The sequence below is a fragment of the Cotesia glomerata genome, unplaced genomic scaffold, assembly GCF_020080835.1.
Source record: "Cotesia glomerata isolate CgM1 unplaced genomic scaffold, MPM_Cglom_v2.3 scaffold_11, whole genome shotgun sequence".
In the NCBI taxonomy this organism is placed as follows: domain Eukaryota; kingdom Metazoa; phylum Arthropoda; class Insecta; order Hymenoptera; family Braconidae; genus Cotesia; species Cotesia glomerata.
In genome coordinates, this window is record NW_025401443.1 from 739,792 (window position 1) to 765,832 (window position 26,041).

Consider the following 26,041-nt stretch of genomic DNA (forward strand, 5'->3'; position numbering starts at 1 on the left):
ATATCCGTCGACATTTGTGATTGTATCGTTAGTGAAATCTTGAGGGAAATTTTTTGTACATTTTCCATCTGACATGCAAGGCGATGAACGATTAAAAGTACCACATGGGCCATGAATCATGTTTGCTGTAACAATATCAAACTGCAATTGATCACTAGACGGATCGGGAATTTCTGCAGAAATTATATTATCTATTTCTTCAGGACGGATTTTGTCGATTAACCAAACCAAAATGTGGACATAAGGTAATCCTCGCTTTTGCCACTCAACTGAATACAGCCAGCAACGTGTGGGACCGAATACATGTGATTTAGTAATAAAATTTATTAATGACTTCAGCTTTTGTTTAAACACACGTGCTGTTATGTAATGACGATGTATTGCATTTTGGCCAGGCAACAGCAAAGATGTAATCTCTGGCCATTTTGGATTACATGTGAACGTGATAAATAAATACGGTCGCCCAAATTTGCGCACGAAAGTCAGAGCATCCTGTATATACTCTTGCATATGACGCGGACTGCCTACTTACGATGATGGTAGAATGACAGAGTTACCAATTTCGGCGGCGTCGGCGTTGTTGACAATAGCGTCTCGCAAGTGAATTTACTCTTTCACACGTAGCTTGAGTTGATTATATCGTAAGTATCGTAGTCGTTCGCCTTCTATCTTCACGTACATGTCGACCATGAATTGTTGACAAAGCTCTCGAAATCATAGAATGACGTTATCCAGCCCGCGTCTAATCATCAATCTATACGCATAATAATCCTTCGAGCTAACGTTCTCGTTTGTTTCGGCTTCTGTAATAATATAATCATAAATATTAATTTAAGTTAATTGCGTTTAATAATTTAATTGTTTTGTTAAAAGTGTAATAATCAAATTCATAATAAATGAAGTACCTGATACGGGATCTCGTTGTTTAATATTTATGCTATATCCGTCTTGTCCCTTCCAGAAGATTAGCGGATATTGGAGAGCGTCATATGAACGGTGTGTATCAGCAATGAACTGAAGATTATTATTTCTTCTATGAATCAAAATTTCTCGTGCACCTGTACGATCGCCAACCATGATTCCAGCAACGTCGTCAGCAACAGGTGCATTGAATCTACGAATGTGTTCTCCAGTTGTTGTTTTATCAGGATTAATAACAATGGCGTGATTATCGCTTTCTAATTTGTGCATGTGGGATTTGAATATTTTCAACAATTCATTATGCTCATTCGATAGAGCATCCAGCTCGCTGACGATGCGTCTAGCAAAGAATGAATCAAGGTTATTGTAGCCACAACGTGCATCCACCTGATTGGCTAGTGCGCTTCCGGAGTCCTCGCCGCCCATAAAGTAGATTTGTAAAAATTTATGTGGTTCGTTTGGCATTGGCAGCAATGAGCCAATTTTATGATAAACTTGGCCTCTGATTTTAAATGTAGAATTGTATTGTTGACCATTTGCATTAGTATTTTGAACTATTTCTGTTGCTCCGAACGATGTCATTTGAAAGCATGAGTTGAATGTTCGAATGGACTTCAGAAACACGTTAGAATCTGGATCTGTGCCGATAAGCAAACCGTTCAATGGTTCCGGTGGTGTTTCAATTACAGGTAGTTGTACCTTCCCTGACGTGAAAAACATCCCGGCTGGTTCATTTTTGAATTTCAAAGCATGACAATACGGGCATTCTTTGTCCATAGCACCAATTACTACTTTTGAATGAGCATAATATTCAATATCGGGCTCATACTGGAATGCTAGATGCAAAAATGATGTAGCTACAAATTCTCGATGTGCCTGTTGGCGTTGTTGGTCAATCGCTCTGCATCTATTGACAGTAAAACGGTGTGATTGTCGTTGTTCTAATCTCATGACTTCATTGCGTTCAGCTCGTGTATCGTCTGATTGTTCTTGACGCAATTGCGCCATTCTCACACGCGCTCCAGTATTTTCTTCCTGAACTTGTTCTTCGGTTCTTTGGGCTCTTCTATTTCAAATGCTTCTAGATTTATTTGTATCACGGCTCAAAATAGCCCCTTTACGTTTTGTTGACATTGTTCACTGTACAATACAAAACACACATGAATAGAACTGATTGAATTATTTAATTATTATATTAATCATTCATTTTATCTTTGATTACATTAAATATACATGTAAAAATTAGATAGTTTCACGAAAGCGAAAAATTTTATGTTCCTTAATTATATCGAAAATATATATTGTTAGAAATAGTGAAAAAAAAAATTCTGTCGAAGTTAGAGCTCTTATAAGTAAACACAAAAAAAAATTTCCCAATTGTAATAAAAATCTAACTTTCACCGAATTCGTTTTTCACCATTCCCAACAATATTTTGGTTATAAATAAGAAAGAATAATTTTTGATCTTATAATAAACGTAAAAAATAATTTATGCTTACAACTCAATAGCCGTTGTTTGCGGGAACTCGTGACACGTGTTGAGTATTTCAGAGGTTATGTGAGTCACTTAATTAACTGATCGTGCGATTTACACTCAAAATTAATAATTTTATTAGTTATTAATAATTAATTATATTCAATAATATTAGTTATTAATAAATAAATAATAAAGTTTCTCGAGAATATATTTGATATGAGAGTTACACTAAGATAGTAAAAATGTTTAACTACTACGCTTGAAGCATAAACACTTATAATAGCCGAAAACTGTAGAGGTAACATCCCTACTCCGAGCTGTTTACAGGGTGAGAAGTGACACCGGTAGACACATGGAGGGGATAACTTACCAAGTGATAATAATTGATGTTATCGAGCGAAATAGAAAATGATAAAATTATGAAAATCCTATTAAAAAGCAAGGGTTGGTAATAAAAAAGTGCAAATTTAGAGTTGTATGTATTTTTTAATGCCACATAATAAAAAAATTAAAAAAAAAAAATTCTATCAAAAAAATAAAAAAAAAAAATTTGTAGGGTGAACACCCCTTATCACTGAGAGGTTAGTAAATCAGATAGTAGCCGATTCTCAGGCTTACTGAATATTCATGAAAAATTTCATGAGAATCGGTCGAGCCGTTTCGGAGGAGTATAGGAACGAACATTGTGACACGAGAATTTTATAAGTTAGATTAGATATATATATATATATATATATATATATATATATATATATATATATATATATATATATATATATATATATATATTCCAACGAAGACGCTTGCACGTGTGAATGTGTAAGTAAATATGTGTGACTAAGTTAGCTATAGAAACTAGTTAGTCATACAGTTAGTTTTGTCTTTGTTTTGCACATATTTTACTGGACACTCAAGCTCTCTCTCTAACAAATAAAGAGACGTTATTTTTAATTAATAATCAATTATCTATGCGGTTAATTGAAATCTGAACAAAAACAGTTTCACTGTAAAATAATCGCGCCAAGTCCACGTTCATAAGACTATTAAGAAAAAGAAATTTGTTTTTTTCTTTACAAAAAGATATAAAATAAAAAAATTAAAAACTGGATAGCTCAAATGGTAGAGTAGCCGACATGTCTTCGAAAGGTTCTGGGTTTGAATCCCAGTCCGAGCTATCTAATAATTTTTTCTCGCATATTCTATAAACTCACATTAAGATGATTCTCTCCACATTCCTTTCTCAATCCTTTCCTACCAATATCCTGTTACGTGAATGTGGAACGCTTCACGTAATAATTACCGTAACTTCTATTCTTTCCCGCTTCACAGCATTATTTATATTTGTAATAGGAAAAATTTCAAGTAACCGATATAATTGTTTATGATTTTCGGAAATTGAAAAAAATTTTGTTGTAAATTTAAAAATTAAAAAAAAATTTTGTAATGTATTTAGTGTGCGCAGTTGCAAAATATTTTACTTTGAATGAAATTCGTAAAATTTATTTACTAGACTTTAAAAAAATTGAAATACACAATGACGCACACCAAGTACGTTCCAAAAATTTTTTTTTAATTTTTAAATTTACAACAAAATTTTTTTTAATTTCCGAAAATCATAAACAATTATATCGGTTACTTAGATTTTTTAATTTGTTTATTTTATATCTTTTTGTAAAGAAAAAAACAAAATTTTTTTTTTTTAATAGTCTTATGAACGTGGACTTGGCGCGATTTTTTCACAGTGAAACTGTTTTTGTTCAGATTTTAGTATTTTTTGTAATTATAATAAAAATTTACAATTGGTACCAACTTGAATCTCGCGTTGGCTGCATTTTTTATAGCAAACTATCCTCCTGAAGCTACAGTTTATGTAAAAATAATTCCAGCGCACACTGGCGGGTGTAGATGCAAGCTGTGAAATATCTTTTTTTGACTGTTAATTCCCATCTAATGAAAGATTACTATGCATTCTCGAATTATTTAGTCTGTGGCAGATCACTTTGCCCATCGAAAAGAAGTCAGGATCGAAATTTTTGCGTTGCTATAGTTTGTGCTGATTAAATTTATTAATTTCAAGTAAATTAATTGTTATATGTGAATATAATTAATTAATAACAGTAAAATAAAGTCTGAATTACTGTTATAATCAGGGCCAAAGAGTTCGTGTTTTAAGGTTAGCGGTAAATTTTAGGATCGGTAATACTATCACAGAAATATGTTCAGATCGTACACAATTTCAGATATGACTTGGTATACTAGACTGAAAATGCTGACTAAATGCGGAACGAGGAATCGGACCTCAAATATTTAAAATTGAGTCCTCAAAAATGTGAGATAGAGTGCGCCAGTGACAAAATGGAGTATTTGTGTTATATTAAATTTTCGTTGCTATCAAAAAGCGTTTTCTGCACAACTAGTAATCCGATCGGCGACAAATGTTTAAATCTGAACCACTAACCTTAACGCTTATCGTTAAGGATAACATTTATTGCTACATAAATGTATCCAGCTTAAATTAAATACAAAACAAACTCAACAGATGAAAATTATCATAAAATAATGTGATTTCAGGAAAACTTTAATTTCACAAATTGTTAAAAATGGTAAATTCAAAAAAAGAAATTTTATATGCATTTAAAGACTTTCTTCTTGGCTCAAAAAAATTTTTGACTAGAAAATTTTCGGGTGCCTAAAGGAAGACCGAAGTTGTGTTGGCCGAAGTAAAAATTTTTCTTGAAATTCTATTTTTGTTGGAAGTCATTTTTTTTTAATTTAAATCATTATACTTCAAGGAATATACTTTAGGGAAACAGCGCTACGTACTTCAGCTGATAAAAAAATTTTCTCACCTTGAGACAATTTTTCTTTTGAATATTTGAGACCCATCTTATATTATTTTAGCGTGCCATTATTTGATCTTCCCATTTGACATGTCAATCAATAAAAATATTAATGAAAATTTAGTTCTGTCGAGATATTTAATTTTTTGGAGCAAAAGAGTAATTATCTCAAGACAAGAAAATTTACTTCTATTAAGAACTAAATTTTTTGGAACAAGAGACTGAATTTTCTCAAAACAACAAGATTTTCTTGACTTAAATAAATTTTCTTGGATAAAGATACGTATTTCTTAAAACAAGAGAATTAATTTTGTTGGAATAATTGAAATTTATTATGTCAAAAAAATTTTTTTTTTCGCACAAGAATAATTAGGAAGAAAAATATTTTCAAGTAAACCTTTTTTTCTGTATAGATTTACTCGAAAAGTTCTTGTACTTCAAGTGCATAAGCCAATTTAATATTACGCTACAGATGCCATAGAGGCGAGTACGCCTGTTATACACTCTTATGGCATCCGAAATCCATAAGGGCCAACCGCGTAAAAATCGGTTTATTCATCTAAAAGTCATGGCAAGTTGAAAATTTTAAAAATCGTGTTGTGATAAACTTTTATGACTCTTGAGCTTGTAGAGATCAAAAGCATAGAATAGCTTCCTTTTTGAGCTCGGAGATATCAAAATAACAAAAATTTATATTTTTGAGCTCCAAGAGCTCAAAAACGTCGTATTGAGTGGAGTTTTGAGCGTAGAAGTATAGAATTAGCAGAAAGTTACAAGGAAAATTAATATTCCTACATAAATTCCGCTCCATATCTTTTGGATAATATCTTCTTCAGTATCGGGCTGAATATCTCGTTCAGTGTCTTGCAAAACGTCTCGCTAAATAATTCACCCAAGTCCCATACAAAATTTAAGACAAATCTAAAAACCAAATTAAATAAAAATTTAAAGTCAAAATTGAATAAAAATTTTAAGACAAAATTCAATAGAAATTTTAAGACAAAATTCAATGAAAATTTTAAGATAAAATTCAATAAATATATTAAGACAAAATTCAATAAAAATTTTAAGACAAAATTCGATAAAAATTTAAAGTCAAAATTCAAGACAAAATTCAATAAAAATTTTAAGACAAAATTCAAGACAAATTTCAAGACTAAATTTTACAACAAATTCAATGAGAATTAAATAAAAAAATTAGAAAAACGGTTGACCCAGAAGGCCATCCCTGTAACTTCCCGCCAATTCTATACCTGGGTCATTCCACCAAATAAGAACATTTTTACGGGGCGACCCTCGCGGATTATGTTTAAAATTTATGGAGGTGTTCTCTATCATAAGACAAAAATTCCCTGAGAGTTTTAGCTCTTAATACGCAGCGGTCTTGAAGTTATGATTTTTTGAAATTTTGGAAAAAATTTTTTTTCGTCAATTTTTCTGATATGAAAAACATTTTTAAACAAAATCGACAAACATTGTATTTTGTAGAAAAAATTCTCAGCTTTTGAATGAAAATATTTATTTTTTCATAAACTCATCAGAAGACCCTTAAAAATCGAATTAAAGTGGAAAAATTGATTTTTTTCGGTGTGCAGCCCAAAATTCTTCAAATTTGAATTTTTTTTTCTGAAAGCTGAGAGTTTTTTACACAAAATATAGCGTTTTGCCGATGTGCATATTTTTTGTTTCGTCACAATTAAATTAAATGTTAGATTCACTATGCAGTAATATAAATCAGAATAGTAATATAATTTTCTCTTTATTACTAAAATTATAGTACTCAGAAATTTTGAACCACCTGCTTAAAAGATGAGTCTATACTTCGTCACTTATCATGCAAATGGCGCTCACAACTCCCTCTATTTACTTTCATTTTGTGATTCTTTCTTGAGCGATCTCTTTTCAGATCGTTTGTTCTTAACAAAAATGTAATTGCTCAAGTTTTTAAGTAATAATTATTGCGTTACTTTGATATTTCATCGCCATGAGTAAACGTATACGGTCAGTAAATTGTTGTAATCCATTCAATGAGTCACGTAAGTAACTAATACAGTGCACTTGACCTCTTATGTACAACCTCTACGTAGAACCAATTAAATTAATGGCCTTGTGTTTAATATTGACTTTTGACATCTAATTAAACGAAACTTCTAGATAAAAAAGGAGTTAAAGATTTAAGAAAATTTCCCGACGAAGATCGTTGGAAATTTCCTGACTTAGATGACACTTCAATGTTATGTGTGCGTTGTCGATTCCGTGTCAAAGAATATATTCCGCCGGCATCAGAGGAAGAGGAAATTATTTCAAGTCAAATTAGTGTTGAAAGTCTGAGTATATCAGCTGAAATTTGTACTCAAGGAAGCAGTTAATCTCGAACTGTCAGTAATTTTAGCGACAATCTATGTGATTACAATGATCATTCTTTAGAGTGATTTTTGAAAATTCCTCTTATTGAAAAAGACAGGTAAAAATTTTCTATTGATTAAGTTTTTCATTTACTGAGTGAAAACTTACTTAATTATTTTTCTATGCGTTTAATTTAAGGTTATATTCTGAAAAAAATTATGGAGTAAAAAAACTTGATGAGAGCTATGCTGCCCTAGAGAATAAGTTCCAATCACAATTTGGAATAGTACCTGAATCTACCTACAGAAAGATTAATCAAGATCATTGTTTCATGATAGCTAAAGTGAAGAAATTATATAACGCTAAAAGTGACAAGTAAATTTTTTTAACAATCGATCATTTTAAAATATCTTCATTCTTTCATATTAATACGATCGATCGTTTGCTTTACAGATCAATAAAAAAGAAGCTGCTTTCAATTTTACCCGACAGTTGGGAAGTCATTCGTATAGCATCTGAATTTAACTGTTCTCAAAAAATGGTACTGAATCTTAAAAATGATATCAGTGAATCTGAGAATGTTGATTTAGACTCTGGTGAAATGACTACTAATACTTTGAATCCCACAAAAATTCCAGGCAATCAGCCGCTTAAGTTAGATGTCTAAAAACTTGTCATTGATTTTTATGGAAGCGAAGAAAACTCAAAACAATTAGCGGGCATGAAAGATTTTAAATCTGTGAAGGATTGTGATGGAAATCGAACTAGGGTACAAAAAAAGTTGATTCTTTGTAATTTAAAAGAATTGTACCAAAGCTTCAAAGCGCAATATAATTCAGTGGCAATCGGATTTTCTAAATTCGCTAGTTTGAGGCCTACTTATTGTATTCTTGCTGAAAGTAGTGGTGCACATGTCGTATGTGTTTGTACTATTCATGAAAATGTAAAATTGATGTTAGAAGGTACTCGTGTATTTGACATTCTCTATAATTGTACTAAAACTAGTTATTAATCTTATTACATTTATTCCATTTAGGATGTAATTTTCCAAAATTTGCGAAAAACACCGATTGGGTTGTAGAATCTCAGCCAATTTACAAAAATTTATTAAATAAATTAGTTCGTAACAATCCAAAAGAATCGTGCTTTTCCAGAATGTGCAATAGTTGTCCAAATAATGAAGAAATCGCTGATTATTTTCGTGTGTCGTTTAATGAATCTGATGTTAATGAAATCCAATATAAAATGTGGACATCAACAGACCGTTGTACTATTGTGAATGTTACTTCAGATTCCGAAGACTTCATCGAGACTTTAGTGACGCAACTTGATAAGCTTTTGAAACATGATTTTATTGCAAAAACATAAAGTCTATTTTTTTCTGATACAAAACTAAATTTAAAGAGCGGGGAATTCGCCGTAGTATTTGACTTTGCGGAAAATTATGCATTCGTTGTGCAGGAAGCAGCTTAAGGCTTTCATTGGAATAATGATCAAGCTACTATATTTCCAATGGTGATTTATTATAACGAAAATGATAATATTAAGCATTTGAGCTTTGTTGGTATTTCAGATTGTCTTAAGCACGACACAGTTTTGATTTATTTATTTCAAGAGCAAATGATTGCTTTTCTTAAAAAGAAGTTTGCTGTCATCAATACGATTTTTTACTTCTCTGATGGAGCTCCACAACAATTCAAAAACAAGAAAGCATTTACAAACTTACGTTATCATTATGCTGACTTCGAAATCAACGCTGAGTGGCATTTTTTTGCAACTGCTCATGGCAAAGGACCATGTGATGGTCCTGCGGGTTCATTAAAATGATATGCTGCTAGAGCTTCAATACAAATGAACAATAAAGAGCATATACTGAAACCACAAGATTTGTTTTCCTGGGGAAAGAAAAATTTTACAAGCGTTGACTTTACTTTTATAGCTAATGACGATTATTTAATAAAAAAAAATGTGTTAGACGTACGATATTCTCAATTCAAAACGGTGAAAGGTACAGTCATTACACACTTTTGTGCCTTTAAAAGATGAAATTGGTTATGCTTTCATTAAAACTGTGTCCACATCTCAAAAAAGTTCGAAAATGAAAGTATTTTAATTATAATGAATTTGCGTTTAATTTAATGGTGACGAAACAAAAAATATGCACATCGGCAAAACGCTATATTTTGTGTAAGAAACTCTCAGCTTTCAGAAAAAAAATTCAAATTTGAAGAATTTTGGGCTGCACATCGAAAAAAATCAATTTTTCCACTTCGATTTTTAAGGGTCTTCTGATGAGTTTATGAAAAAATAAATATTTTCATTAAAAAGCTGAGAATTTTTTCTACAAAATACAATGTTTGTCGATTTTGTTTAAAAATGTTTTTCATATCAGAAAAATTGACGAAAAAGTTGAAAAAAAATTTTTTCCAAAATTTCAAAAAATCATAACTTCAAGACCGCTGCGTATTAAGAGCTAAAACTCTCAGGGAATTCTCGTCTTATTATAGAAAACACCTCCATAAATTTTAAACATAATCCGCGAGGGTCGCCCCGTAAAAATGTTCTTATTTGGTGGAATGACCCACCTACTAAACGTTTAAAATTGGACTTATGACGTTTCTGGGCTCTTCGAGCTCAAAAATACGATTTGTGTATTGTTTTGAGTTCTCCGAACTCAAAGAAATAGCTTTGGTATGCTTTTAAGCTCTTCGAGCTCAAAAGTGTGATGGAAGTTTGATAAAACACTATATTTCAAATTTTTTAAACTTTTGAATGAATGAACCGACTTCCACGTGTTTGGCAGCATTTAACGCAGTTTTTTAAGCCTCATAAAGATTATTTAAGTTTAATTTGATCGAACTAGGAAATTCGGAGTAATTCCGAAAAAACACTTTTTTCGGTTTTCTTTCGTCAACGATAACTCACGAACGAATCAACCGATATTGACCGGGCTGATGGCGATCGACGTGGTTTTTTCATGTTAAGAGCTGATTAGTTTTTGAAATCGATCGATAGAGCCGTTCAAGAGTTATTCCAAAAAAACCATTTTTGAAAAAGTTTTTTTTCGTAGTTTTTTTGAGATTTCTCAAAATTTACCGGACCGAATCGGTCCAAATTGTATTCTAAATCTGAGTTTAGTCAAGCTCTTTTGACTGACACCAACCGCGATTAAATCGGTCAAGTCGTTCAAAAGTTATGAGAGATTTACTCACACACACACACACACACACATGTCGGGACATGGGTGTTTTCGAGAGTATCTACACCGCTTTAAGCACGATGACTCTTCGGAGTGCCCGTCCTGCCCAGGAGCTGCTGAAGACGCGGAGCACGTCTTCTTTGTATGTCCTCGTTTCGATCCACAGCGTGAAGAACTGGAGAGGATCCTGAACCAGAGAATGCAACCAGATTCACTAGTAGAAGCAATGTTGTCATCAGAAGCTGCCTGGAACGCTACCAACACGTTTGCAACAGAAGTCCTTAAAGACTTGCGTTCCACCGAAAGAAAAAGAACAAATAGCAGAAGATAGAAGGAAGATAGTTAACACCTTAGCCACCAGAAGGAAGAGCAGTAGCTAGATCCTCCCTTCACGAAGTAATGCCTGACGGCGGTTTCCATGAGGGATTAGAGGAAAGAAGGAAAAGGGGTTTAGGGTTTAGTGGGTAGGGGCGTTAGTGTCGAGTTAGTATGACGCTGCGTCGAGTCGCCACATATCCAGGCCAAACAGCTACGCCTAGAATCCGTAAAAAGGATTCCCCCCCCCCTAAGGGAAAAAAAAAAAAAAAAAACACACACACACACACACACACACACACACACACATACACACACACACACATCTTGAGGCAGGAGAGATACTGCTACCGGGCGCGTCTCCCCAAGCGAATGGGAGAACGCTCGCTGTTCTTGGATGACACTGAGTCTCTTAGTTGACAAGGCACAGAGGGTAGGAGCTAAATAAAATACGCTCCCGTAGACAAAACTTCCCTTAATGGGTTGGTCACACTAAGTGACCTAGCAAGAAGAAGATCGTTCTCTGTTGTAACCCACTGGGAGTGTCCACAACCTGTGTCGTAGTTTCCGACGACGCAGGCCACGGCTGATGTGAGCTTGCTTTGCCAAGGTGTAAGTTACAGCAGTAGATCAGGAGCCAGCCACCTCGGGCCTTGATCAGGGAGTACGCAGTGAGTGCTAGAGATCGGAATCTTCACCACTCCGAGCGAGTCTTGTCCGTCCGTGTATTCCGGGACTGGCTAAGTGTCGACTAGTCCTCAGGGAACTGGGGTAGGAGTACTATCTCTGAGGGTACAACCCAGTGGCAATAGCCGGGGACTTCAACGCCTGGGCAGTAGACTGGGGCAGCAAGCATACAAACGCGCGAGGAAAGGAACTACTAGAAGCCTTTTCTACTTTAGATGTAGTACTGCTCAACAGTGGTAATACACCAACCTACACCAAAGGAGACGCAAGTTCTATTGTAGATCTTACTTCCGTCAGTAGCAGCCTCACCAGAGGTAATTTCAACTGGAAGGTGATGGATATCTACACAGCCAGCGACCACAACGCGATTCTCTGGGAAATATCAAACGTCCAGAGCCCGAGAAGGCCTAAAAAGCAACTTAACACCATTGGTTGGAAGGTAAAAACTCTTGACCCAAGTGCATTGTTAGTAGCTCTCAATAGTGACCAGATTATCGCGAGCTGCGCACAAGAGAAGACCAAGGACCTGATGAAAAGAGTGACCCAGGCTTGTGACACCAGTATGTCTCGTAGACGTGGCATGAACACAAGACCTTCCGTTGACTGGTGGAACGACCATATCAGCGCCCTTCGTAAAGAGTGTCATCAGAAAAGAAGAATATCTCAGCGTGGCTACCGACGACCTAACTCTGCGGAGCTGGTCGCAGAGTACAAAACAGCCCGTTGATCCTTGAGCAACGCCAAAGATAGCAAACGAAAATGCTGGGAGGAGCTCATCAACGAGGTGGACAGAGATCTGTGGGGTAGACCGTATATGGTGGTCATGACCTATCTTAAAGACCAGCTAATGCCATCACCCACGCGTCCTCAACTCCTACAGAAGATCGTAAACGCGTTGTTCCCCGAACAAAGCGAGTTTAACTACCTATTAGCGCAGAATGAAATGGATGACATTCCATCTGTCACGGAGGAAGAACTGATGGAGGCTTGCAATCGTGTAGGGAACAATAAAGCGCCGGGATTGGACGGGGTCCCCAATATTGCTTTAAAAACAACTATAAAAGCAGTGCCATCATTGTTCCTGGACGTCTACGACACATGCCTCAGGAAAGGGATTTTCCCTTGAAAGTGGAAGCAGCAACGACTAGTACTACTTCCAAAAGAGAAAAAGCCACCAGAAGAACCGTCATCTTATCGACCACTTTGTATGTTAGACACGGCAGGTAAGATATTTGAGCGTATAATCCACCAAAGAATAGAAGCAGTTGTCAATCCACTCCTGGCAGATAACCAGTATGGTTTTCGGAAAGGACGATCAACCCTGGACGCAATCAATCTGGTTGTTGCAACGGCCAAGGAGGCAATCGAAGGGATCAGATGGAAGGGTGGAGCGAAGAAGTACTGCCTGGTGGCCACATTGGACATCAAAAATGCCTTCAACTCCGCCAACTGGGACTGCATTATGCAAGCCCTGGAAGAGAAAAATGTACCAGGATACCTACGTAGGATAGTGGCTAGCTACTTCACAGACAGAATCCTGAGATACGACACGAACAATGGTCCAAAAGAGTATGATATTACCGGAGGTGTATGCCAGGGTTCCGTTCTGGGTCCACTTCTGTGGAATGTCATGTATGATGGCCTGCTGAGACTGATTCTTCCAAGAAGTGTCAAGCTTGTTGCATATGCAGATGATGTAGCTGTCGTAATCGTTGCAAAACACCTAGATGAGGTAAACTACATGTTCGGTATCAGCTTTGAGAAAGTTAACCGGTGGATGGACTCAATGAATCTACAACTGGCTAAACAGAAGACTGAGGCTGTGCTTATTACCAGCAGAAAAGTGATAGAGACCATAAAGCTGAAAGTCGGAGAACTAGAAATCACATCACAACCATATATCCGATATCTGGGAGTGATGCTTGATGCCCGACTCAACTTTAAGCAGCAAGTCGAACACGTGAGTGCAAAAGCATCAGCAGTGGTAGTTAGCTTAGCACGACTGATGCCAAACGTCGGAGGCCCAAAGCAGAGCAGAAGATTTTTGCTATCATCTGTAGTCACATCAATGCTCACTTACGGAATATTTATCTGGACGGACGCACTAGAGAAGCAAGAATCATGAAGTAAGGCTGGACCAGTCTACCGTCTGAGTGCCTTAAGAGTAGCGAGCGCCTTCCGCACAATATCTATGGAAACAGTGTGTGTCATTACCGGAACTTTGCCTCTCAGAATCTTAGCTGAGGAAAGACGGATCCTTTACCAACGAAAGAAATCAACCACACTAAGCGCTGAGGAGCTTAGAACAGAAGAACGGCAGAAGAGCATAAGTCGATGGCAACTACAGTGGGATGCCACAGTTAAGGGTAGGTGGACGCATCGTCTCATATCAAGGATCAACGTTTGGCTAAACCGGAGTCACGGTGAAGTCAACTATTATCTTACGTAGATGTTATCAGGACTTGGCTGTTTCCGGGCGTATCTCCACCGTTATAAGCATGATAATTTCCCAGAGTGCCCCTCTTGCCCAGGAGTCAATGAAGATGCAGAGCACGTCTCCTTTGAGTGCCCACGTTTTTATCCACAGCGAGATGAGCTGGAGAATATCCTGAAGAGGAAAATCCAACCAGAGACAATAATAGAAGCAATGCTGTCATCAGAGGCTGCCTGGAACGACACAAACACGTTTGTCACGGGAGTCCCCTCAGACCTGCGGTCCATAGAAAGAAGAAGAGCGAATGACGCCAATTAGAAGAAGGAAAGAATAACACCTTAGCCACTAGAAGAAAGAGCAGTAGCTAGATCCTCCCCTCACGAAGTAATGCCTGACGGCGGTTTCCATGAGGGATTAGGGGAAAGAGGAAAAAGGGTTTAGGGTTAAGTGGATAGGGGCGCTAGCGTCGAGTTTTAGTATGACACTGCGTCGAGTCGCCACATATCCAGGCCAAACAACTATGCCTAGAATCCGTAAAAAAGATTCCCCCCCCCCTTAAAAAAAAAAAAAAAAAAAAAAAAAAACACACACACACATAGATACATAGATACATACATACAAACAGATGTACGGACACCATCGTAGAGATAGTCAGGGAAGCTTCCTGAGACCTTGAAACGTTGAGATCTAGTGAAAACTCAATTTTTGCAAAACGGAGTAAAACCAATAACTTCCCAATTTTCGAAAATTTTCTATTTTCTATTTTCTTAGCGGGAAGTTAAAAATTGTCCATTAACTGTCCTGGATTTTAACCTTAAAAATATCCTGATATTTATTCTGCACATACTGGTATAGATATTTTCCTAAATCTCAACCCTAAAAAAATACTGAGTTTCATCCTGCGTATTGGTCCCAATATTCATCTGATATTCCTGGATCTTAACCGTAGAAAAATTGTGAATTTTATTTTGCATACTGGTTTAAGTCCTGTCCTAGAGATCTTAACCCTAAAAAAATTCCTGATTGAAATATTTCATTTTGATCTGGAAATTTTCTTTCATTTTGTACTGGATTTTGATCTAAATGCCGATTTTAGTTCTACATAGAGATATGGGTGTTGACCTTAAAATTTTCGTGATCTTAACCCTAAAAATGTCATGTCATTTTATACTGCATACTAGAATGAGAATTACCCTTCCCATAGTCCTGGAATTTTTTCTGAACATATTTTTAATTTTACCCTGCGTACGAGTCATTCCATGCTTAGACGACTCTATATTATATTCATATTTAATCGCTTATGTTCTCTATTAGTTAATATCCGCTCATTGATTATTTTGAATATTTACTTTTACGGGTAGTTTATATCGATGCTAGAGCACTATAACTTACACTTTTGAGAAGTCAATTTTAAATATTCTACGGTCCAATTCCGTGTTCCGGATTCAGTCAGCAACTTCAATCTAGTATACCAAGTCATATCTGAAATTGTGTACGATCTAAACATATTTCTGTGGTAGTATTACCGATCCTAAAATTTACCGCTAACCTTAAAACACGAACTCTTTGGCCCTGGTTATAATATACAATTTAGGAAAAAAAAGTACCGTAGAATTAAATAAAATTTTGCAACCTCAAAATACCGTTCTGCTTACAGTAAACACAGTCAGTAGTCTGGCGCTCCGTTGACAACGGATTTTAACGGAACTTGGCGTCAGATTTTACCGAATCTGTAGAAATGACTAAGGACTTTTCCTCTCAGAATTATTTTTTTCATCAGATGCTACAATGGCGTCCATGACTTTTGGGACACCCTGTATATATAGATATATATATATATATATATATATATATATATATATATATATATATATATATATATTAGGGTGTGCCAAAAAAATCAACTAATTTTTTTTTTCTAAAAGTTCTTGAAATTTCGTTAGAAGATACCACAATGAAAATTCAGTTAAAACTTGAGCTCTTAATATCAATATTTAGAGGTCGCGAACTGAATTTTTAGATTTTTTGTTTCATTAACACGGAAAAAAAATTTCCAGAAAGTTTAGATTTTTATTTCTCGTGATTCAACCAACTTCATCGAACGAACAATCAATATTTTCATTGGAAATTGAACTCTGAATAAAAAAGTTTTCTTATCATTTTTTGATAAATTCAATCCTCCGAAAGTTATTCGAGGTTAAAGTTAAACTTATTGCAAATTTGTGGATTACTTCACTTTTACGGTAAATTTATTACACCAGCATACGAAAAAAAAAAAAAAAGTTGTTTGTACTTTTGACCGGACCCACCTACCGACATATTTTTCGACCCGCTGAATTCAAATTTGGAGTTTGTTTGGCCCAGTCACCGTCTAGATTTGAGTGAAATCTGAACCTAAATGTTAATTATCCCATCTTACTATGAATGGGAATTACTTCTTGTATTAGTATACTCTCCAGTAGGAGGTGCCCTGGTGGCAGACACAAGCAATCGTAAGGAATTTTTAATGGACCCAAGATTCGAACTCTATTTCAGGATGTAAATTTTATAGGAAAAATAAACGAGATGGAGAGTAGCTTGGGTTAGTTTCAAAAATGTATCTAAAAACTTTTTAGGAAAGAAAAAATGCGAAAACTACAGGACGTTAGTAGAAGAATAGGTGACAAATTGCAAAAATTTAGGTCGCTTAATGAACCCCAAACTACACTGATGAAAAAATTGACTTAAGAGACTTAAGAGACTTAAGAGACTTGAGAGCCAAACTCTTGAACCAAGAATACTATTTTGAAGAAAATGAAATTCTTGAATCAAGAGAATAAATTCTTGAGCTAAGAAATTATTCTTAGTCTAAGAAAATTTTTTTAAGTCAAGAATTTATACTCTTGACTCAAGAAAATATTTTTCTTCAAAATGGAATTCTTGGTTCAAGAGTTTGGCTCTTGAGTCAAGTCAATTTTTTTATTAGTGTACACTTTATGGATTCTCACGTCGACCACTGACCAGTGATGCCAACTTGGGGGATTTTCCCCTAAATTTAGGGGTATTTTGCAAATAGCGGGAAAGTTTTATGGGATAAATTGTTGTAGGGTATTTTTTAGGGAATTTTTAATTCGTCAGAAAATATATTTTAATATAAAAAATTAATAAAAAATAACAATTCTTCAATTATTAATTTTTAAAAGAACATTTTCAATGTATATATATACTAAAGCAAAGTATAAGTAGAGCCCTCGGGAGTTATACCTCTATATATTACAAACTTATTGTAGATGTACTATAGCTATAGATTTACGCAGCTACATTATAGTATATGATACCCAGTGGATTTTGACATTTAAACGTAGACATGTTTTTAGTCTAATAAGAATCAAGTTTTACTTTTTAAGTATATCGTATATAATAACTGCAGCTTTATTATAACACAAATATTTCATATGAGTAATAAAACAAATTGTTTTAAAGAAAAAAAATACGCTCAAAAATATTCGAAGCAATGGGAACAAGACGAAAACTTAAAAGGTTAGTTTCTTATATTTTTGATAATTTTTAAAGCATTTTCCATAATCTTGAGTATGTTTTATTTAGTTACACAATTAAAAGATTTTTTTTTATTATCAATACTTTTTTTCAATATTGTTTTAGATTGGATAGCTCCTGATCCTACTGGAAATTGTCAAAAAGCTTATTGTAAATATTGCCGTACTATTTTAGTAGCACATAAAAAAGATTTAGGCAAGCATGCGATATCAATTAAACATAAAAATGCTGTTGATAAAGATAAACAAGCAAAATTATGTCGTCCAATAAACGTGATAAAACCTCCTACTAATAAAGTTAAAGTTGCTGAACTTCAACTAGCCGCATTTATAGCAGAACATACATCAATTATCACAGTTGATTACTTGACAGAATTGTTGAAAATAATTGAACCGGATTTGGATGTTTTTAGTAAGATGAAATTACATCGAACCAAGTGTGCAGCACTAATAAAAAATATTTTAGGCCCGTGTATACTCGAAGACTTAGTGAATGATATGAAGAAATCGCCCTACTCACTTATTATTGATGAAAGCACTGATATATCGACTGAAAAAATTCTATGCATAATGGTACGATATTTTTCTTTTAAAAATAAAAAATTATTGACTACATTTTATCGTATTGTAAAAATAGTTGACGCAACTGCTAATGGTATTCATGCCGCTTTAAAATTACAATTAGAAGCTGATGGACTTTCTTTAAAAAATTTAGTCGGTATTGGAGTTGATGGTGCAAATGTGATGGTCGGTGTGAACCATTCTGTTTCATCGCTTTTGAAACAAGAAGTACCTGATATTGTAATTATCAAATTATTATTATTATTATTATTTATTTATTAAGGCCATGGAGTCAAGACTCCTTGCAGCCCTCCAAGATAAATACAAAAATTTTCATACAATAGTGTAAAACAGTTTTAAACAAATTATAACAAATCATTATTATTAAATTACATTAGCTATTACGTCCCATCATCCATCAATTCTAAAGACCATCAAAAACATTCTCTTCACTCATCAAAAACTCATAACAGGCTTGTCTGAAAGTTTGAAAATCAGGCTGTGACGTACATTGATTAGGTAACCGATTCCAAGCTCTGACTGCACTAACTAAAAAAGACTTATCATATTTCGTACTATGACAGCTCGGCAACTCAAGATAATCCTGACGCACATCACCCCTACGGAGACGAGGCTCACGAATATGTAACAGACTGCCAATAAGTGGCTTCTGATTTAAATATAAGGCTTTATAAACGAGACACGACAAAAAGAAATCTCTCCGAGTCTTAAGTGTTAACCAGTGCAGATCTGCATAATACGGTGTTACATGCTCATACCTGGATATTTTGAAAATGTAGCGAACACAAGTATTTAACTTTCTCTGTAACCTAATTTGCTGTTGACACGTTATATCCGTGTAAACTGCCGCACAATAGTCAAATATAGGAAATATCAGAGTTGTTACGAGTCTCTTTTTCACTGGCAAGCTAAACGCATCGCCATGCATTTTCAATTGAGCAAGAACTCTCATACTACTTTTGCAAATCTCCGTTACCTGCAAAGACCAGGTCAAAGTATCCTCAAGCATTACTCCTAGATATTTTACAGATTTACAGTAATTAATTATAGTATTATTTAATTAATATTATCCTGTAGAGTTTTGATCGACGACGCTGAAGAACCTTGATATCCCACGTGATCCATGGCGGTGCCTTGTCACGAATCTCAATTTCTCTTAATGGAGCTATCATCTCAATGACCTGACCAATGTGACCATGCAGTAGATTATTCATCTCATCAACTGACCCAGCATCTTCAACATTAGATAAATTCAAGTCCGTAAAAATATTCTGAAGATGATTGTCATCAATTCGAGTCCAATTCCTGCACCAAATTTTCTTTTGACCGTGCTGTGGGATAGCATAGTCATACTCTAAGGAAATGAGATCGTGATCAGCTAAAAATGGTTCCGACGATTGTCGTGATGATATGACAAATTCTTCATTGCTAACTAGGCAATGATCGATCCACGAGTGACTGCTCGCTGTATGATGCGTAGCTCCAAAGTCAACCAAATGTAAACCAAGACCACCACAGAACTCTAGGAGATTGTCTGATCTAGAATTTTTAGCAAGCATGTTAATATTAAAATCTCCAAGAAGTATGGTGTGCATGTAATGTGGCATTACGTCATCCAGATCATTCTCAAGAAGATTTAGTGACGAAGAAGTAGGTAGATTATACACGACTCCGATTAAGATCTTTTGTCTCGTTGAATGCCAAAGTTCCAAGAGTAAATATTCTGGATTTCCTAGAATGTAAACAGAGCTCATAACAAATTTGGCCGACAGAGAATCTCTGATGCAAAGTGCAACACCTCCGCCGTGCTTACCGGACCTATCATTCCTGTAGAGCGCAAATGATGGCATATGAAACTGATTATCTGACATATTGAAATTCAACCAAGTCTCACTCACAGCAACGACATCAAAAGTATGAGTTCTAAAGAACTCCTTAAACAAGCTGAAATTGCAATTTAATGATCGAATATTAACATGGCACATATTGAGTGGTAATTGAGTGGTAGACAATGGTATTCTATCTGGTCCAGGAGCGGGCATTGATGGAACGTGTAATAGCTAGCGACGAGATTTTATATTCCTCTCAAGGATCTCTAATCCCGTTGATGGCAGTAGTTTTAACGGTGGCTTCTCAGAATCAAGCCTAACAAATACCGAGGCTGCAGCAATCCAAACATTTTTTGCCAAAAGTTTTGGGTAACTCTTCAATATCTGCAATCTGAATTTATAGAGCGCCGGTGGATGCCGACGATGCAGTCGAACAGGGTCCGATGTAACATTTGCATCAGTCAGTAGTCTATTGCCTTGGATGACTACTTTCTTTGCCTTATCAATGATAATATCAGCGGTATCCTTACAATCGAGTTTGACTAATATATCCCGCTGCTTCTGCTTGGCTGACCTAGTTCTGCCCTCCGCTGGCTTTCCAATTCTTTTTATATACCTTACATTGCACTCTTTGCCTGGAAAATCCAGGGCCCGAAATAATTTGTTAACCAATTCCTTAAGGTTCTCCCCATCTATTTCCTGTAGTCCCGAAATTGAGATTTCATCAGCTAAAGTCTGCGCCTCAAGCTGCAGAGCTCGTTGCTCAAAATTGCAATTTAACAACAGATCAGCTGCTTTAGAAACTTTCTCAGAATCGTTGGACATACCACCAGCAGCACCGTTCTTCTCAAGGTCACCCACTCTTTTTTCTAAATCATTAAACTTGCCATCAAGCTGTGCTCGCTTTGATTGAATGTTGTCAACCTTGCCATGTAATTCCTGCACCAATTTCTCAAGGCCATCTAACTTGTCTAGGTCATCTAACTTGTCTAGTTTGCTAAGCTTGCTTAAATGAACAGATAGTGATGACATTAGACTCAGCGTTTCATTGTCCACGCACACTGGACATTGTTTATGCACCGACTCTGTAGCCACAGCTGAGGACGGATAATTGTATTTAACCTTGAGGCACGACGGATGGAACTTATGGTGAAAATGACATGCTGCCTTAGCACAGTATGCTGAGTCTGTAATCTCCGAAAAACACAACGAACAACTCATGATTACAATTTTCAATATAGTCAAACAGTTGGCAACACAATGACCGAATGTTATGATACTATGCAGTAGCTGAGTCTAACCTTCAATATAAATACTTTTCGTAAAATGTTAAAACAATAATTAGAATAATCAGTACACAGCAAAAATTAATATATTCACTAGATCAAAAAATTTTGCGCACCAAAAAATACACAAGAAAGAATTAATAACCCAATTTAAACAATAATATTTTATAATATGAATTCCGGTGAAAAAAATGCTGCGTGACTATACACTATACACTATACACTATGATACATATCAAATGTATCTGTCACTCTATCCATTTGTGCGCTGAAAAAGCTGTAGAAACATTACCTCGCCAACTAGAATATCTTGTCAGAGAAGCTCACAATTGGTTTTCCAATAGTCCAAAGCGTAAGGATGAATATAAAAAACTTTATAGAGTCATGAATGGTGATAAAGCTAAAAAGATCCGAAAAAAATTGCTGGTCTGAGCGGAACTCGGTGGTTGGCTAAATACTTTGCAATTAATACTATTTTAGACCAATGGGAAGAGTTAAAACTACTATTTGAATTAGCTAAAAATAATGACAAATGCTTACAAGCACAGTACTTATATGATATTATGGTTTGTCCAGCGTATAAATTATTTATGATTTTTTCGCATTCAAATTTAGAATTATTAACTAATTTAAATAAACTATTTCAAAGTAGTAACGTTGAAATATTTAAACTCCTAGAAGACTTATTTTTGTTATATAAGAGTTTTATGCAGAAAATTGTGGTTCCATCTCAACTGCAGAAAATTAAGGACGACGATCTAGTTAATTTTAAATTTCAAGACTATCTAATGCATACATCATCAGTTTTTTTTTTGGATACAACTTTGGTCAAGCAGCTAAATCAGTGCCATCAAATGAAATATCTAATATTCGAGCTCGGTGTAAAGATTTTTTAGTGAAACTATGTACTGAAATTCAGGAACGATTGCTTATGTATATTTCTATATTGAAATCAATGAATGTCTTGACACCGACTTACGCTACATCACAGAGAAAACCTCATTTATCCAAATTGTTGGAACAATTCACTAGGGAATCGTTGTATGGATCAAAAGATAATATTATCAAAGAATGGAACATGTTATCTCATAAACAGTAGGATAATACGAATGAAACAGTATCATTTTGGTCAGAAGTTTACGAGGATCGTGATTCAGGCGGCAATAGAAGATTTGAAAATGTTTCTAAATTTGCTTTAGCACTGTTAACTACTCCCATTTCAAATGCTGATGTTGAGAGAGAATTTTCCATATATGCTGTGATAAAGGATAAATTAAGGAACAAGTTAGCACTAGAAATGGGTCAGAGTATTATGATGGTTAAATTTTCATTAAGACGAGATTACGAACAGTGCACTTTATTTCTGCCCACTAAAAAAATACTGAGCAGACTTACGGTACACATGTATGATTTTAAAAACGACACTGAAAAAGTAAGTGATATAGAGTTTCAAGAACTGCTTATTATAACGAATGCAATATAGTTCATTTAAATATGTAATTTTATATGATAAAGAAATTTTTAACTTCCCGCTAAGAAAATTGAAAATTTTAAAAAATCGGGAAATTATTGGTTTTACCCGTTTTTCGAAAATCGAGTTTTCAACGGATGTTGACGTTATGAGGTCCTAGGAAGGCTCCCCGAATGTTTCCGCGGTGATGTCCGTATGTCTGTATGTATGTATGTATGTATGTATGTGTGTATGTGTGTGTGTGTGTGTGTGTGTGTGTGTGTGTGTGTGTGTTTGTGTGCTGCCGTATGTAAACCTCTCATAACTTTTGAACGGCTTGACCGATTTTATCGCGGTTAGCACCGTTCGAAAGAACTTGAATAAACTTAGATTCTGACCATAATTTGGATTGATTCGAACCATTAGATATTGAGAAATCTGGAAAAAACTTCAAAAAAAAATTTTTCCAAATGTGGCTTTTTTGGAATTACTTTTAAACGGCTTGGCCGATCAATTCCAAAAACTAATCAGCGTTTAACATAAAAAAAACACGTCGATTGCCGCTAGCCCGGTCGAAATCAGTTAATTCGTTCGTGAGTAATCGTTAACGAAAAAAATCGAAAAAATCGGTTTTTTGGAATTACTTTGAAATTCCTTGTACGATCAATTTAAACTTAAAAGTTCATTATAAGGCTTTAAAAACTGCGTTAAATGCCACCAACCACGTAAAAATCGGTTTATTCATTCAAAAGTTATTGCGGTTTAAAAATCGAAAAATAGTGTTTTATTCAACTTCTAGCAGATTTTTAAGCTCGAAGAGCTCAAAATGATACGAAAATTATTTTTTTGAGCTCGAAGAGCTCAAAAACGTAATAAATATAGGTTTGTGCGCTTAAGTATGAAATGAACGGGAAGTTGCAGGGATGGCCTTTAGGGTCAACCGTTTTCCTAATTTTTGGTTATTAATTTGTTATTAACAATACACGCAAAGTAAATATATTTATTCATATGATATAAATATTTACATAATATGAATACTTATATAAAATATAATGTATAGTCTTTTAAAGGAAATTAAAAAAAAAAAAACAAGATAATTTATTTTCTATTTTAAAACCTTTTAAAAAATAAAAACTGATAAAAAAAAAATAACCTGACTAATTTTTAAATAATTTCAATTTTAGTTTTAGCGGATTTTGTTTTTAATTTAGGGGCTTTTGTTGAAAGTTTTAGGGAAAAGTTTTTTCAGGAGTTGGGGACACTGCCACTGACAGATTTTTGCTGCATGCTAATAAGAGAAGTACCAGAAAAATACAGAAAACATAAAAGGAACACACTACGTAGGTCATTTTGAGATAAAAGAGTTCGATACAAACAAACGGCTGTTTGAAATTCGCAAATATGGTTTTATACCTTCTTCTTACATGCTATTTTCTAGAAATTTTAAAAACTTGTCAATTTTTTAATTCTAAGATCATATTCCATCCATGAAAATACACCCAAGTCATTAATAATCGTGTTTAATAAATTATTTCTTATATTTACAACTGCAATTTTCCCGATTTTTTTGATTTTTAAAAATTTTGAAATGTTACTGTCGTTAAAAAAACTTCAGATTCTAATTCATACTCAATCTGAATCCAAAAAATTTTTTTCATAGATAATTTCGATTTCTTTTTTGATTTATTGAAATTTTTTTCGGTTTTTCGCAATTTTTTTCAAATTTTAACGGCTCAACGGGCTAATTAACATTTATATTCAGATTCAGTGAATTAAAGTACATAAAAATCATATTTGCTCCAGGTCCACAAAAATTTTTTCATCGTGACTGCGTTTGCCTTTTTTTGGGTTTTTTGAATTTTACTCAAATCTAGACGGTGACTGGGCCAAACAAACTCCAAATTTGGATTCAGCGGGTCGAAAAATATGTCGGTAGGTGGGTCCGGTCGAAAGTACAAACAACTTTTTTTTTCGTATGGCGGTGTAATAAATTTACCGTAAAGGTGATATAATCCACAAATTTGCAATAAGCTTAACTTTAACCTCTAATAACTTTCGGAGGATTGAATTTATCAAAAAATGATAAGAAAACTTTTTTATTCAGAATTCAATTTCCAATAAAAATATTGATTGTTCGTTCGATGAAGTTGGTTCAATCACGAGAAATGAAAATCTAAACTTTCTGGAAATTTTTTTTCCGTGTTAATGAAACAAAAAATCTAAAAATTCAGTTCGCGACCTCTAAATATTGATATTAAAAGCTCAAGTTTTAACTGAATTTTCATTGTGGTATCTTCTAACGAAATTTCAAGAACTTTTAGAAAAAAAAAATTAGTTGATTTTTTTGGCACACCCTAATATATATATATACTAGGGTGATCAAAAAAAAAAAAATTTTTCTTTTCCAAACAGGCTCAGAAGTTTCGTTTAGGTGTAAAAAAATTACTGTAAAAAGATGAGCTCTTAATGTTAATATTAAGATTGTCCTCATCGCATTTTTTTAATTCCCGTAAGAATAACATGAGAAAAATTTTTTTTGCTTCTTCTGATTTTTGTACCGTTTAAACGACTGATTGACTTATAAATCGCTGTTTTTATTTTCATAGAAAATTGAACGCTCTACAAAAAAGGTTTGATAACATTTTTCGATTTGTCCACGCGTTCAAAAGTTATTTAAGATCAAAGTTCAATTTTTTAAAAATTTGATCGAATTTTATAAATTACACCAAAACTGTTGGTTTCAGTGTCAAAATACAAATAAAATTTTTTGTCAAACATAAATTAGACCTCTGATACATGTGGTCATCGGAAAAAATAAACTGAAAATAAAAAAAAAATAATAATAATAATAATAATAATAGTATAAATCTGAATTTTTTTATTGGCTGTCCAGTCTATTGCACGAATTTTTTTAACTAATTATTTATCTAATAATTTATAATATCGTTCGCCTGTATTCCCTACAGGCATAAACGATTTTCAAATTCATATATAAATTTGTCATTAAAGGTAAATTTGACTGAAAAAATAATTCGGACGGCCCAGACCAGGAATCGAACCTGGATCTTTTGGTATCGCGCCAACTGCTCTTCCCTTAAGCTATCCGAGACACTGTCCAGAATTACCATTCAGTCACCTC

At 34.4% G+C, this 26,041-nt stretch overlaps 1 protein-coding gene and 1 long non-coding RNA gene across 2 annotated transcripts in view; one reads left to right on the forward strand and one right to left on the reverse strand.

Annotated features, from left to right (window-relative positions):
- Positions 1-26,041, reverse strand: part of LOC123273588 (lachesin-like) — a gene marked incomplete at its 3' end in the record, with an annotated part of 449,749 nt that overhangs the window by 172,649 nt on the left and 251,059 nt on the right. The window lies entirely within an intron of this gene.
- On the forward strand, positions 7,609-7,965 carry LOC123273619. The gene is made up of 2 exons (XR_006511339.1): positions 7,609-7,702; positions 7,783-7,965. It is a non-coding gene; the product is annotated as an uncharacterized LOC123273619 (long non-coding RNA).